Source organism: Carcharhinus amblyrhynchos, chromosome 9, assembly GCF_965287045.1.
Source record: "Carcharhinus amblyrhynchos chromosome 9, sCarAmb.v2.hapA, whole genome shotgun sequence".
Lineage (NCBI taxonomy): Eukaryota > Metazoa > Chordata > Chondrichthyes > Carcharhiniformes > Carcharhinidae > Carcharhinus > Carcharhinus amblyrhynchos.
In genome coordinates this window covers 95,558,979-95,575,951 of record NC_137332.1, presented here as the reverse complement: position 1 = coordinate 95,575,951, position 16,973 = coordinate 95,558,979, and positions in this window count along the sequence as shown.

Sequence of the window (16,973 nt, the reverse complement as noted above, 5' to 3'; positions counted from 1 at the left end):
TCATAGGTAGAAGAAGGTAGATGAGGCATTCACTGAATGTTAAAATAGCGGCGCAGGCTTGTTGGGCCGAAGGGCCTGTTTCCTGTGCTGTGTTGTTCTTTGTTCTTGTTTTTTTGTTCTAGGAGCTGCCACCCTAATGCCCCCTGCATCTTCCCTGTACCCGTGTCCTATCCCCTCTGTTGCCAGACACATGCCCAGCAGCTGGTAACTGGTCACTGGGCTGCTGGTAACCAGAAGCTGCATCCATTCGGGATCCAGCTGCTGTCGTGTGGGTCTGCACTGTTTCTGTACTTGGAACTGGCAGGAGTGTTTCCAATGGGGTTATTTGTGTTGTTGCCATCCCAGCTCAATATAACTCATGTCTTTGTATTGGTTATGGAACATTGCAGCATCCTCCATGTGGCTATGAGGATTGAGATGGGTCTGCTTTGTACCAGTCAATGTACAAGTAATGGTTTTTATACAAAGGGACAGCTGCTGAGAAACACTTCAACTCCCTCCCCTCCTGTCTGCTCCACTCCAGAGAGACAAGGAGTTTGTCACGTTGAGACACCAGTACCTTCCTCAGTTCTGTAATGAACACCTCTCCCAGCAGAGTCAGCAGGGGGCTGCTGTAATCCACAAGTCACTGAAGATCACAGAGCAAGTGCTTGAACTGTTGGAGGTTCCTCGCCAGATAACAGATCAGACCGGTTTTATTACACACATTCTCCCAGTCATCCTACACTATCATCTTCATAGCTATCCTCATGCCTCGCTCAGATCAAGAGGAGCTTGGAGGTGGAGAGATGGTGATCTGAATATTGTCCCAGGCTCTGGATTAATACCCTGAAAGGGCAAGGTGGGGACAGGAGAGACAGTGTCAGTGCAGCTGCCTCCCAGCCAGGGTGCTGAGCCTCTTGTTGGTCTGGATGTCACTCCCCTTTCCCCTCCAGCTCAGTTAGTGCCTCAGTTCCCCCTGTAAACCGGGGCTGCTTCTTCTCCATGTCTCCTTTTCACCCCGTGGACTACTTTCCCTCTCCCAGGAAATGGCAGAACAATGTGGATGCAGAGTGAAATAAGGGAGATTTTATTACGATGTGAAGATGCCGGCATTGGACTTGGGTAAGCACAATAAGAAGTCTCACAACACCAGGTTAAAGTCTAATAGGTTTATTTGCTAGCAAAAGCCATTAACTTTCGGAGCGCTGCTCCATCATCGGGTAAGTGGGAGTTCTGTTCACAAACAGGGCATATAAAGAGACAAATTTAATTTACAAAATAATGGTTGGAATGTGAGTCTTTACAGGTAATCAAGTCTTAAAGGTACAGACAATGTGATTGGAGAGAGAGTTAAGCACAGGTTAAAGAGATGTGTATCATCTCCAGACAGGACAGTTTGTGAGATTTTGCAAGCCCAGGCAAGTCATGTGGGTTACAGATAGTGTGACATGAACCCAAGATCCTGGTTGAGGCCATCCTCATGTGTACGGAACTTGGCTACCAGTCTCTGCTCAGCGACTCTGCATTTTCATGTGTTGTGAAGGCCGCCTTGGAGAACGTTTACCTGAAGATCAGAGGCCGAGTGCCCATGACCGCTGAAATGTTCGCCGACAAGAAGAGGACACTCTTGCCTGGTGATTGTCGAGCGGTATTCATTCACCCGTTGTCATAGCATCTACATGGAACAGGAAACTTGAGAAACTTGACATCACTACCTGCTGCAACCAAGCCTCCCCCGGCACCACAGTAGAAAACAGTACCACTGCAGGGAGGTCCACTGTCAACTTGTCGGACTACACACTTCAACCAGATGAAATCGAAGTTCGCAGCCAAGGGCTCAATTTCTGCCCCACCACCAAAATAGATCAGTCTCGCAGCAGACACAGAGGAATTCATCAGGCGAATGACGCTGCAGGAGTTCTTCCACAAACCCAAGAGGCCAACAGCGAACACAATGAGACAGCCAATGAACCGGAACAGCTGACAGGGACATCCGCAGTGCAGCAACCAAAGAGGAAAGAGTCCAATTGGACTCCTCCGGAAGGCCGCTGCCCTCGACTGGACAAGTATGCCCAAGCCATCAGGAGGGGCGTCAACACCAGATTCATCAGCCGCACTCACAAGACAGCCCTGAACATCACCCAAGCACAACGCAAAGCCATCCACGTTCTCAAGACCAACCACAACATTGTCATCAAAACAGCAGACAAAGGAGGGGCTATCGTCATACTGAACAGAACGGATTACTGCAAAGAAGTGTACCGACAACTGAACAATGAGGAACACTACAGACAGTTACCTGCAGATCCGACCAAAGAACACACCCGTCAACTCAACAGTCTGATCAAGACCTTTGATCCGGACCTTCAGAGCACCCTCCATGCTGTCATCCCACATACTCCCCGCGTTGGAGATCTCCACTGCCTTCTGAAGATACACAAGGCAAACACACCCGGCCGTCCCATCGTATCGGGCAATGGGACCCTGTACGAGAATCTCTTCAGCTACGTCGAGGGCATCCTGAAACCCATTGTACAAAGAACCCCCAGCTTTTGTTGTGACACTACGGACTTCCTACTGAAACTCAGCACACGTGGAGCAGTTGAACCAGGGACACTCCTCGTCACAATGGATGTCTCGGCGCTCTACACCAACATCTCCACGACAATGGCATTGCTGTGACTGCCTCAGTACTCAACGCCGACAACTGCCAGTTTCCAGATGCAATTTTACAACTCATCCGCTTCATCCTGGACCACAATGTCTTCACCTTCAACAACCACTTCGTATCCAGACACACGGAACAGCCATGGGGACCAAATTTGCACCTCAATATGCCAATATCTTCATGCACAGGCTCGAACAAGACTTCTTCACCGCACAGGACCTTCAACTGAAGCTATACACTAGATACATCGATGACATTTTCTTCCTTTGGCCTCATGGTGAACAATCACTGAAACAACTATATGATGATATCAACAAATTCCACCCCACCATCAGACTCACCATGGAATACTCTCCGGAATCAGTTACATTCTTGGACACGCATGTCCATCAAGGACAATCACCTCAGCACTTCACTGTACTGCAAGCCCACAGATAACCTCACGATGCTCCACTTCTCCAGCTTCCACCTTAAACACTTTAAAGAAGCTATTCCCTACAGACAAGCCCTCCCCTAGAGATAGGATCTGCTCAGATGAGGAGGATCACAACAGACACCTCAAGATGCCGGAATAGAACACGGAGCCAAATGGAGTGGGTCAAACTATAGTGGACAATCATTTGTGATCATGGAATGTGGAAGAGGAAGACATCGGGACTGAACATATGTGGACAAGGAGGCATCCGTCTCTAAAACTTAGACTGGTTGTTAAGAGGAGTAGCCCCCCCCCACACGAAGGTCAGGAATTTGGAGTGGGTGTAGAGACTGGAGAAAGAGGTGCCTAGGGTGTGATGTTCAGACATGAATGAGAGAGAAACTGTCTGAGTGATTGCTGGAGGGAAAAGGAAAACTGGCTTTATCGTGTAAGCGGTGGTGCAGAAGGATTCGATCACCCTTAACAGGTATCACCGGACTTTGATAAAAGTGACCCAAGAGTGGGACAGCGAGAAGGGAGAATAGAAGACTCCACGTGGTGAGTATAAACTTATCGATAATATGGTGGAACCACAAGGACAGTGGGGAACCCCGGGAACCCTGATAAACCAGTACATGACTGAAAGAGACAGACTCATTAAACAAACAACAAAAGGGGGTGGGACCCATCCCACCCTCTGGATCAACAGCGTAAGTAGCTGGAGAAAGAAAAGAAAGACAAGACCAAGAAAACTGGAGTTTTGTTGGTGAACCAACTAGCCAGACTGATTAAGCAGGTCTCTGTCTCTAGTAAAAAAATGGGCCGATGATAAGGGAAGAATCAAGATGTTAGAATCACATGTTAGAGAATTGGAAAAAAAAGTCAAACATTAGGGGACCATTCTTGGGGATCCCTGTCCCCGTATCCCAGTAGCCAGACAATAAAGCCCACAGCACCAGTGGGAGATTTTGGCCTCAATGAGGAGGAGTTCATAACTTAGCCCCTGTAGTTCAGGGAGGTATTATAAGTGCCCCCACTGTCCGATTTAAGCTTTTCACCCCGGGGGAAAGACATCAGATCCTGATTTTGCTGCGGAAGTTTCAGTACCGGAGTGTGGATGCCAAATTTTGGTCAGAGTTGGACACAGTCTGGGTTGGCCACCAGTTACACCTACGAGATGTACATCAGTTGGTACAAGCCGTCTGCCCACAGGACAGTGGAGACTGATGGGTGACGGGCAGACCAGCAGGACCCTGGCTAATGTGCCAACCAACTGGTCTAAAATTACCAAATACTAAACAACAGAAGGATGAAGGGACCTCCGAATATGGGAAGCAACTTTTTAAGCTCCACTAGGAATGCTCGGGGATACCCGAAGCCGCCCGTACAGATAGGGCATTTATCCAGATATTTAAGGATGGGCTGTAACCAGCTCATCAGAAAATCCTTAAAATGGGAGTTATCAGTTCAAGGGATTATGATGAATTAATGGAATGGGCTTGTGGAAGTTAAGGACGGACCAGACGAAAAGCAATACCCAAGAATAAAGCAGGAGCACATAGCCTTAATTAATGGGATCAAGCCTAAGGGGACTAGTCATAATTGTGGGAAGCAAGGACATTTCGCCCAGGACTGTAGGGACCCAAAGGGGAGATAAGAGGGAAATGCTTACATGCCAATTTTGCAACAAGGGTGGACATACAGAAGCCACTTGTTGGAGCAAACATAGTCAACATAACCCAGCCTCCCCCACTGCAACGGAGGAGGCTAACTGATGGTTGGCAGCTCCCTTGGGTACAGGTAATAAGGAAGGTAGGATTTACGTGTCTGCACTAATAGAGGGCAGACAGTGTGAGATGCTGGTGGACATGGGAGCCTCCATATCCATCATGGATCTACCACTACCCATAACTAATAAAATGATTTACGTGAGAAGAATTAATGGACAGAAAACCCCAGCCTATCTAAGTGAAACCACTCTGGTAGAATTAAATAATTTGTATACACTCATGTAATTTTACGTGTGTAAGAACAATGAAGGAACAATTATGGGGAATGATTTAGTGAAGGAATATGAAGTTTTAATAGATTGTAGAAAGAGCGAATTTATTTGACCCGTCCTGATGGAAAAAGGAAAAAGTGGGAGCCTATGCAAATCATTTGGGAATCATCCACGCTGCATCTGTGACAGGATGTGATTGGTGATTAGAGGACAGTGGATTTGGCGTCATATGCACCTCTGTCCCAGGGATATGGACAAAAACTAAACTAGATACCGGGTAATTAACATTCACCCCATAATAGTGGAAGGTCTGGAGCATACACCTCACAGACAATATCCGATTAAGCCCGAAGTCAAGAAGACAGTCGAGGAAATTGTGAAGGGATTGGTGGAAAAGGGGATCCTGCGGGAGACCACCAGTACCACCAACTCCCCAACTTAGCCGCTGTCCAAACTGGATGGGAGTTACCGATTAACCATTGATTACATGGCTTTAAATAAAGTAACTCCTAAACTACATCCCATTGTGGCCAGCCCCTCCACCATCCTAAACAGATTGTCACCATCCCATGAAATTTTTACTGTATTAGACATTGCCAATGAGTTTTGGTCCATCCACTTGGATTTTAATTCACAGGATAAATTTGTCTTCACAGTAGGTGATAAGCAGTACACATGGACAAGGCTCCCTCAGGAATTCCATAACAGCCCAGCCATATTTCACCGGGTAATGAGTAAGATACTGGAACAAGTGGAACTCCCGAAAGGGAGCACAATTTTACAGTACATAGATGACATCTTGATAACCTCTGAAACTAACACGGAACATCAGATGGCACTATACTCGGTCTTGAAGCACTTAGAAGATCGAGGACTGAGGCAAGCCCAAAAAAGGCCCAAATAGGAAAACCACAGGTATTATATTTGGGACATTTAATATCCAAAAGGACCAAGGAAATGCCCGTAGAAAAGAAAACGATGATACAACAAATGCCAAGACCAGTAACTGTCCGAGGGGTAAGGAAGGTTTTGGGATTGTTTAATTACAGCCGCAACTTCATACCAGAATATGCCAAATCAGTTGAGCCAATCCAAAGGCTATTAAAAGGGGGGATAACCACTCTAAAGTTGTGAAGTGGGGATCATAACAGGAAGAGGCATATAGTAACCTAAAAACAGGATTAATGTGGGCCTCAGGACATGGGTTACCAGTCCAATAAGGACTAATAAGGATTCCCATATCTATTGTAACAGAGAAGGAGGGTTCTATTTGGCAGTAGTAACCCAAACCCATGGGGACAAATAGTGACCGGTGGGATATTATTCTACAGCCGAGTGCCCCGTAGCATTTGGATTATCCTGGTGTATAGCCACACTGGATTGCGCAGTGTGCGTGGTAAAAGTCAGCGAGCCCATTGTAATGAAGGGAAATATAGTCTTGCACACCAAACATATCTTGGTGGAAATGTTAAATACAGGAAAATTACAATCTGTCTCAAATATGAGAAGGGCGAAGTGAGAGGCAGTACTTCACCCCCCTCTAATTCCATCACCATCGTATGAGACAGTGAGAGAGAACCCCGCCGAAGGAATGTTCGGTGAAGGGAAATCACACACGTGCAGAAGCATTGATAAGGAGATAGAGGAAAATAGAATAAAGGATGTGCCCTTGGAGGCACCGGAGGAGACCCTGTTTGTGGATGGGTCACAGAAGTATGTAGACGGGTCACCGTGAACGGGATGGGCAGTGGTCCGAGCAGGAAGGATAGAGGGAGGTATGTCAGCACAAGTGGCAGAACGAGTGGCCTTGACCCAGGCTTTTACTGAGGCAGCGGCAAGAAGGGTCAACATTTACTCCGACAGTTGATATGCATTTGGAATTGTGCATGCCTAAAAGACCATTTGGGAAAGAAGGGGATTTGTTACATTGGGAGGCACCCCAAACAAGCATGGACAGATAATCGAAACCTTATTGGATGCCAGCAAGCTCCCATTGGAAGTTGCAGTATTGAAGGTAAAGGCACACCAAGTGGAACCAGATAAGCAAAACCCTGAATGGTATATTTTTAAAGGAAACCAGGCAACCGACAAAGCGGCACAATCAGCCTTAGAAACAGGAGAACGACAAGCCGTGTCAGCTGCCTCAGTTACAGTTGAACCCCCAACACACGTCTCACAGCTACATGCTGATGCACCTGAAGAAGACATGTGAGGTGGAAAGCTCAAGGAGCTACACCTGACAAAAAGGGTGTATGGAGATTAAATGATATTCTAGCGCCAGATGTAGTTACATCATAGACTGTCACATGTGGGAAGAGATGCCATGACAACCAGTATAGGGAAGGAGTGGTGGTGGAAAGGAATAGGATGGGATATTGCATGGTATTGTCATTGGTATGTAATCTGTGCCCAGTATAACCCAGGGAGGTCTGTAAAAATCAGGATCGGGCACCAGCTCACCCTAAGGGCCCCTGGGAACATCTAGAAATTGACTTTACAGGACCTCTTCCTCAGTCACATGGTAGAACCTGCTGCTTTGTGATAATTGACCAATTCACCAATGGGTAGAGGCATTCCCGACTAAAAATTGTTCAGCCACTACGGTGGTGAGAATATTAGTTGAGGAAGTTATTCCAAAATGGAGGGTACCGTTACAAATAGACTCCGATCGAGGCACACTCTTCACAGGGAGGGTAGTAAAAACCATATGTCAACTGATGGGGATAAAACAGAAATTTCACATACCCTAACATCCTCGAAGTTTGGGAATGGTGGAGCGTATGAATAGAACACTTAAGACCTCTCTGGCAAAGGCCATGCAGCGCACGGGAAAAAGATGGACCGAGGTGTTACCCACTATATTAATGAAACTCAGAGCCACTACGAATTGAACCACTGAGTTGACTCTATGTGAACGAATGACCAGAAGGGCTGTGCAACTGCCCAAGCCCATTATTACTAGTGGGACAGATGTAGGCCCATTACGGGATAGGATTAGATGATACGTTTTAGAACTAAGCGCCCAACTGAAGGATATGTGAAAAACAGTAAGGGAAAACCAAATAGCGAAGGATAAGCAAAATGAGCTAGAACAGGCCCCTGAGGTACCCCGGCTGGGCAGCAAGGTTATGGTGAAGACGTTACCTGGAAAACCTGGGTTCGCCCCCAAATGGAATGGCCCCTGTCAGTGACGATACTTGTGCCCGTGTAGATATGCTAGACAGGGGCATCTGGAAACATTGGACTCAGTTGAAAGAATATACCAGCACCGATTGGAAAAGTATGTAACGTACTCAATTCACAGGTCCATGAGATGACTGATCTCTGAACGGGTGCGCAGGCGATATAGCCTTTGGTCCATTGTATAACGGTTGTGCGGATTATAATTAAATGATAGGATGACTCTCTTGCTGCTTCTCACGACCCTTGCCCTGACAGTCATGGAGGGAAAGTATAGATGGAATTGTGTAGACTTGGGGATAGAGCATCACAAGCATCTCTGTAACGATAACTCTGTCTATTGTAACCATCCGACACATGAAATAGGCCCCTGGGAGGTAGCCCGTAGGGACGGCTGCTCGGGATTCCTTATAACCGTGCCATGTTGCCAACTCTGTTGGAGGGGCGAGGTGACTGGGGTCTCCCATATAATGTAACTTGGTGTAACTGGAATTTCCGTTGTTTAGCTGAAGGATTGGGATGGACCTGTGCCTGGCAACAGCAGAGGGCTCAGGGGAATGAATACATCAACACGAGATTTGGCCGATCCAAGAGGTCATTGCACCAATCTGTTAAAACTGGACTCTTTCATGTGAACACTGTCATGCATATGTCTCACTTTTATACTTCAAATTTGAATAAGTTCTGGGTCTGCTCACACATTCCCATGCATGGAGGAGTGGATGGGGGAGTCCTTTATTCCCTATCCCTTTGTCAACTCCAGAAATGGTAGGATGTATTTTGAATCCGAATGGAACCCATGATGGGACAAGGAAAGTAACATTTAAAACCCCATCAGGTACCACATGCAAGGTACTTCCAGTGTCAGTGCCCGCAATGTTGTTTTGGGGTTAGGAGGCATAGGGTGCACCCTATCAGCCTTGAAGAGCCAGTACCATCTGAGCTATAATAGATCAGATTCTCCTCCCCACTTTGTTGTGAAAAACCAACGAAAAGGGTCTATCTGCTTAGTACGAAACGGAACCATATCTGTTGGCCATTGCTACTGTACCCAGCAGGTTGACTTCAGCAGAGGTGCCTGGGCTTTGGTGCAACAGATTACAATCCATTGCCCCACAGCCAATGTCTTGGTCAACCTCTCCTCTGCTTATGTGAGCAGTATGATCGCATATAATGATACCTATTTTGTCTGTGGAAGCAATGCCTACCCATGGCTTCCATGGGATTGGGCAAGATCGTGTTATTTAGCATATGTGGTGCCCTATATTCACTAACACACTGACTTACAGGACTACCTGGAGATACACCTGCTCAGGGCTAAGTGAGCCATTAGTGAGACCGCACGGTTCTTCATGATAGCCTACCCACCTTATGGGATGGCAAAAGCAGCTCAGGAGCTTATACATATGGTCTCAACCTTAGAGAGAATTGCAAATGAAACTAGAGATGGTTTTGAGGAGGTGAGCACAGCCATCTCTGAGGTATCAGCAGAGGTTGTAGCTATCCGGCCCGTTGCTTTACAGAACCAGTTGGCACTCGATGATGTGTTAGCCTCCCAGGGAGGAACATGCACTATAATTGGATCCAAATGCTGTACGTATATCCCAAAAGATTCAGAAAATATAACTTGTTTGGCAGATCACATCAAACGAGTAGCAAAGACAATACAAGATGAAGGGAGCCAATATCATAATTATAACCCTCCAGGATGGCTGGGGCAATGGTTCGGGTTGTGGGGATCATACCTGCTGCATGAGTAGATTGTATTAATTGTCATTCTTATCGCTTGTTGTGTTTGTATGACATTATTGAACACTTGTTGTAAAACGGTAACAGCCCGGATTATGTTGAGTGCAAGTGTACAGGCAGAAGGGGCAGACCTCCTGACGAAGGAGGTAGGCCCATATTCTAGTAACATTTGGCTCTGAACTGGTCATGGGATCATGCTTGGATCTGGCCCCAACTAAAAGGGCAGACTGAAGAAGGGAAAGAGTTAATGAATTTTGTACTTGGAACTTGTGCAAAAGCATTGGAAACCTTATCTGTTTGTGCAGACGTGTGTGTTAACTAAACATAGCTAAGCAGCTGTAGATTTGAAACGTGATATTGGCTGTTTGAAAGGAGGACTCATGCTGAGAACAGCTGCGACCACACAAGGAAGGAACTGCGATCGGGACCAGAGCAGGAAGGAACTGCGATCGGGACCAGAGCAGGAAGAACTGTGTTGTAACTAGGACCAGGACTCTATTGCATAAATATCCACACTCACTGGTATTCGGAAAGAAGTCTGACCGCTTTTAAGAACCTGCTTCTCCCAAAAGCTTTTGTAATAAAGCCATTGTACTTTGACTCATTAACAGTCTCAGAGGTAATATTTTACCTACAACAGTATTCAACATATCATTGATGAAGATGAACATCTCGCCAAGGCCATCCCCACACCCCCATTTCTTGCCTTCAAACAACCACAGAACCTCAAACAGACCATTGGCCAGAGCAAACTACCCAGCCTTCAGGAGAACAGTGACCACGACACCACACAACCCTGCCACAGCAACCTCTGCAAGACATGCGGATCATCGACACGGACGCCATCATCTCACGTGAGAACACCACCCACCAGGTACATGGTACATACTCTTGCAGCAAGGCCACCGTTGTCTACCTGATACACTGCAGGAAAGGATGTCCCAAGGCATGGTACACTGGGGCTATGACAATGGATAAATGAACACCGCTCAATCACCAGGTAAGAGTGTTCTCTTCCTGTTGTGGAACACTTCAGCGGTCACTGGCATTTGGCCTCTGATCTTCGGGTAAGCGTTCTCCAAGGCAGCCTTCACGACACACAACAATGCAACGTTGCTGAGCAGAGACTGATAGCCAAGTTCCGCACACATGAGGACGGCCTCAACCGGGATCTTGGATTCATGTCACACTATCTGTAACCCCCATGACTTGTCTGGACTTGTAAAATCTCACTAACTGTCCTGTCTGGAAACAATACACATCTCTTTAACCCTCTCTCCGCTCACATTGTCTGTACCTTTAAGACATGATTACCTGTAAAGACTGGAATTCCAACCATTATTTTATAAATTGAGTTTGTGTCTTTATATGCCCTGTTTGTGAACAGAACTCCCACTCACCTGACGAAGGGGCAGCACTCCAAAAGCTAGTGGCTTTTGCTACCGAATACACCTGTTGGACCCTAACTTGGTGTTATGAGACTTCTTACTGTGTTTACCCCAGCCCAATGCCAGCATCTCCACATCATGACTACCATCCGTGTGATCAGCCCTGCACGATTACAATGTGGAAATACACATTTCAGTTTGATTAGCGGTCCTGGGACGGCTGTCTCCAGACTCGCTAGATTTTCCCCCTGCCGGGAAAGGTTCCCACCAGCAGTGTTTACAGCTGCTCCCCACCTCACCAGAAGATCCTGCCGGCGAGAATGGCCAAAATACCAGCCTAAGGATTTGTTTCAGACAGAAGATTGTAAGCTGAAGTAACTCTACTGAAGAATAGCAGAGATCAAAGCTGTGTTAGTCTGCAATGAGAATAGAGACACGGGCGGAAAATACGGCGAGATTCCCACCGGCAAGATCATGTTTCCTGATCTTTAATGCCCCGGCTGGTGACATCCACAAGGTTCAGCCCACAAAGGGCAAGAAGCTGGTTTTAATGTTTTCAGATATTCAATATAATTACTGATTACCCACCCCCACTGCCTCCCCCACCTTCACTTGTCGTATGACCCCCATCACTCTGATGTCACATCAATAAGCAAAGGCAAGCACAGTCACTAAGGGGAGAGGGACATGCTTGGGCAGTGCCTTGGCATTGCTCTGTGGAATGGCTCCTTGGTACAGGTTGGCATTGCCAGGTCTCCAACTTAGCCAAGGAGCAATGCCAAGAGTGGTCCCTCTGAGAGACACCATTGTGTGCGGGTTCCTGTTATGTGTGTGGGAAGGGCATGCAGAGTTCCCCCATTGTGGGGGAACTTGCAGGTACAGGGGTTGGGGAGGCGGCCATTGAGAAGGGGACTTTCAGCCATGGGGGGCGGTTGTGAGCAGTGAGGGGGAAAAGTGCTGGCAACACGGCCAAGTTGGTTCTTGCTTGTGTGGGGAGATGGGGGTTAAAGGCTAGCAAAAGCCGCCAGTGATTGTGCCACTGGGGGAGAAGTGCAGAGACAGCTCTGATGATTGTATTATGAGGGGGACATGAAAAGCCCCCCGATACAGTGACAGTGGGGATAGTAGGGGGAGGGAATTCAGCTTCATGTTGATCGGGATGCCCTTTAAAGGTGGCATCCTGATCTCTATGGAGCTGGCCTTACCGTCTCTATCAGGCCCTGCACCACTAGATTGACAGCACAAGCAAACCCATTTATTTGTTTTCCCAGAGTGGCTCAAGATCGGATCTGGAGGCTCGGGAAACTCACCAGTTTTCAATCGGCACCTAACCCTCTGATAATTATGATAAACTTCCACCAAGGTATAATTTTCCACCGATGTTCTCTGAATCTGCAACTTATAACCAGTGAAAAAAATTAAGCAGATGTTTAGACATGGGTTACGTTTTTACCAAAGGAAAAGTAAGAATTTACTTTGGTTTTTTGCTATTTCTAATACAAGTCAGATCATAAGCAAAGTATTTTGTAAGTTAACAGCCCAACAGTTTGATACTGAGGAAGATTTGGAGCTTGTATGAGACTTCCTAGATAAAACTGATCAGAAAGATTATCATTGTTATTCATTTACTGGATGTGGGTGTCACTGGCTAGATCAGCATTAACTGTCCATCCCTAATTGCCCTTCAGAAGGTAGTGATGAGCTATCTTTTTGAACCACTGAAGCCCCTGAGGTGTAGGTACACCCAATGTGCTGCTAAGGAGGGACTTCCAGGATCTTGACCCAGAGACTGTGAAGAGACTGATGCATTACCAGAATTTGTTGGCCATTGGAAGGTGGATAATTATTCCAGAGTGGAATACATCGTGGATTTTAATAGACTGTATGAAAGATTGCAGAAATTCCATTTGGAAATTCCTTTGCTTTCAAATTGCTGGACTGCGCTAAGGTGTACCACACAGATAGGCTCCTGGCTTTAACTGGAGCTGCCTTGTCAGAAATGGACACTTTTTTGGATCATACATATATACAATTCCTACAGTACAAAATGAGGCCATTTGGCCCATCAAGTCTGATCAACCACAATCCCAACCCCGGCCTATCCCGATAACCCCATGCATTTTACCCTAGCTAGTACCTCCGACACTACAGGGCAATTTAACACAGCCAATCCACCTAGCTTGCACATCTTTGGACTGTGAGAGGAAACCAGAGCACCCAGAGGAAACCCACGCAGACACGGGGAAAATGTGCAAACTCCACACAGACAATGACCCAAGGCTGGAATTGAACCTGGGTTCCTGGCGCTGTGAGGCAGCAGTACGAACCACTGTGTCACTGTGCCACCCATCATATATCTAATGGGTCAGAAAGAAAACTCCCAGGAAAACAATCATTTCCAGCAGCCTTGCTGGCACAAATTTTCCACAGTAAGAAAAGTAAGCTTGATTTTTTTTTGTTTAGCTTTGGCAGGAGCAGAGTGAGGGTAGTGAGTGACCCTGACAGGAGGAGAGTGAGGGGACGGAGTGACACTGACAGGAGGACAGTGAGGGGAGGGAGTGACACTGACAGGAGGAGAGTGAGGGGAGTGAGTGACACTGACAGGAGGAGAGTGAGGGGAGGGAGTGACACTGACAGGAGGACAGTGAGGGGACGGAGTGACACTGACAGGAGAGAGTGAGGGGAGGGAGTGACCCTGACAGGAGGAGAGTGAGGGGAGTGAGTGACACTGACAGGAGGAGAGTGAGGGGAGGGAGTGACACTGACAGGAGAGAGTGAGGGGAGGGAGTGACCCTGACAGGAGGAGAGTGAGGGGAGGGAGTGACCCTGACAGGAGGAGAGTGAGGGGAGGGAGTGACCCTGACAGGAGGAGAGTGTTGGAAATATTGATTATCTGAGGGAGGATCTCCCACAGGCCAGCTGAAGGAAACTCCCTTCCTGGATCAGAGACATGGAGCTGGAACATTTGTTCCAGGAATTTCCAGCTATCAGTTATGGCAGCTCATTAAGGTGTAGATTACTAACAGCTGCAAGATCACCCTCGGCAAGATGCTGGGCTCGGTGCTCGGGATTCCAATTATTCCTCTTGACAAAGTCGGGTTGACAGTCTTTGAAGTCAAAAATATTGGGAATATAAAGAAAGATAATTAGATGGGTTACCATGATATCTTCCACATGGTATGAGAGACAGGGGACACTGATAGGTGTCACACTAAGCAAATATGAAAGACAGGCCACACCATCTCTTGCTCTTACCCTGTACATCCAAACAAACATATTCTCTGTGATTTTAAAATAAACTGAACCCTTGAAGCTAGGAGCCTGAGGACAGTTCTCTTACACCAGGGAGGAAGGATACTGTGTAAGAACCTCAATAACAATCAGCGTGGAGATTCCACTTACAACATGATAACCACCACCCTTTGTTTCAAACCCCACATTCCTGCACACATAAGTTTAATAGAGTTAGCTGATATACATCTTTTTGGCTAAGATCAAGTGTAATATCAACATGCTGTGCATGGTTGAAGTTATTAGGCTACATTTTAGCTTCATTTGAAGTAATTTTTAAAAGCAGCATTGCGGCCTTTTGGCCAGGATGCAAATGAGATCAAGCCTTGGAGGAGGAGCTAAGCCTCCTCCAATCAGCTTGGATCATGTAGATCAAGCCCAAGACAGGAGGTGAGAGCCCTGTCTTGTCAGCTTGGATCGGGAATGTTCCAACTTGTTGAGACTCTGAATTGGACTTGATTTGATTGAATTGGATTTTAAAAAATGTGTACTTGCAAACCACCATTCTTTACTATCTTAACCTGCATGGTCATTGAAGTATCTGATTTTTATCCATGGTGGCTTATACCATAGCTCACCTTTCCAACAAGTCTACCTCATCAACACATCTACTTCATGACAGGCCTACCTCAGCTTTGTATAATGGACGGTGTTCGCTCACGCTCCTATTGTTTCGGTCTTCACGGAGGAGGACGTGAATAATTTGCCGGGTGTTAGCGATGGAAAGGTGGTAGGACTGGAGGGTCTCAATGACATTACTGTTACTAGAGAGGCGGTGCTCGACAGACTGGAGGGGCTGATTGTGGACAAGTCCCCAGGACCGGATGGAATGCATCCAAGGGTTCTGAAAGAAATGGTGGAGGTAATAGTGGATGCCTTGGTGGTTATTTTCCAAATGTCGCTGGATTCCGGGGAAGTGCCGGAAGATTGGAAAACGGCTAATGTTACACCGTTGTTTAAGAAGGGTGGCAGGCAAAAGGCAGGGAATTATAGGCCGGTTAGTTTAACGTCTGTTGTAGGTAAAATGTTAGAATCCGTCATCAAGGAGGAAATAGCGAGGCATCTTGAGGGGAATTGCTTGATAAAGCAGATGCAGCACGGTTTCGTTAAGGGGAAGTCGTGTCTGACAAATTTACTGGAGTTCTATGAGGATGTGTCTAGGGCGGTGGATAGAGGAGAGCCGGTGGATGTGGTCTTTCTTGATTTTCAGAAGGCGTTTGACAAGGTACCTCACAAGAGGTTATTGCAGAAGGTCGAGGGACATGGAGTTGGGGGTAGGGTGTTAGCGTGGATAGAGGATTGGTTGTCAAATAGGAGGTAGAGAGTGGGTGCTATTCGGATTGGCGGATGGTGACTAGTGGAGTGCCCCAGGGGTCGGTGCTGGGGCCTCAGCTTTTTACCATTTATATAGATGATCTGGAGGAGGGAACCGAGTGTAGGGTGTCGAAATTTGCTGATGACACCAAGATTGGGGGAACGGCAAATTGCGCGGAGGGTGTGGAGAGTCTGCAGAAGGATCTAGATAGGCTGGGTGAATGGGCCAGGAACTGGCAAATGGAATTTAATGTTGGCAAGTGCGACGTGGTCCACTTTGGTAGGAATAATGGCAGGAAGGACTATTACTTACGTGGCGAAAAACTGCAGCAGGCGACGGTGCAGAGGGACCTCGGGATCCTTGTGCATGAGTCGCAAAAACCCAGCCTGCAGGTGCAGCAGGTGGTCAGGAAGGCTAATGGGATGCTGGCCTTCATAGCGAGGGGGATTGAATATAAAAGTAGGGAGGTCTTGCTGCAGCTGTATAGGGCATTGGTGAGATCGCAGTTGGAGTACTGTGTGCAGTTTTGGTCGCCACACTTACGCAAGGATATTTTGGCCTTGGAGGGAGTGCAGAGGAGGTTTACTAGGCTGATGCCGGAGTTGAGGGGGTTGAGCTATGAGGAGAGGCTGAATAAGCAAGGCTTGTACTCGTTGGAGTTTAGAAGAATGAGGGGAGATCTCACTGAGACATATAAGAATGATGAATGGGATGGATAGGATAGAGGTGGAGAGACTCTTCCCACTCAGAAAGGACAGTAGGACTAGGGGACACAGCCTCAAGATAAAGGGGGTGCGGTTTAGAACGGAGTTGAGGAGGAACTTCTTCACTCAAAGGGTGGTGAATCTCTGGAATTCTCTGCCCGTTGAAGTGGTGGAGGCTGCCTCGCTAAATATTTTTAAGACGCGGGTTGATGGGTTTTTGATAAGCAAGGGGATTAAGGGTTATGGGGAGAGGGTGGGAATGTGGAACTGAGCCACGAC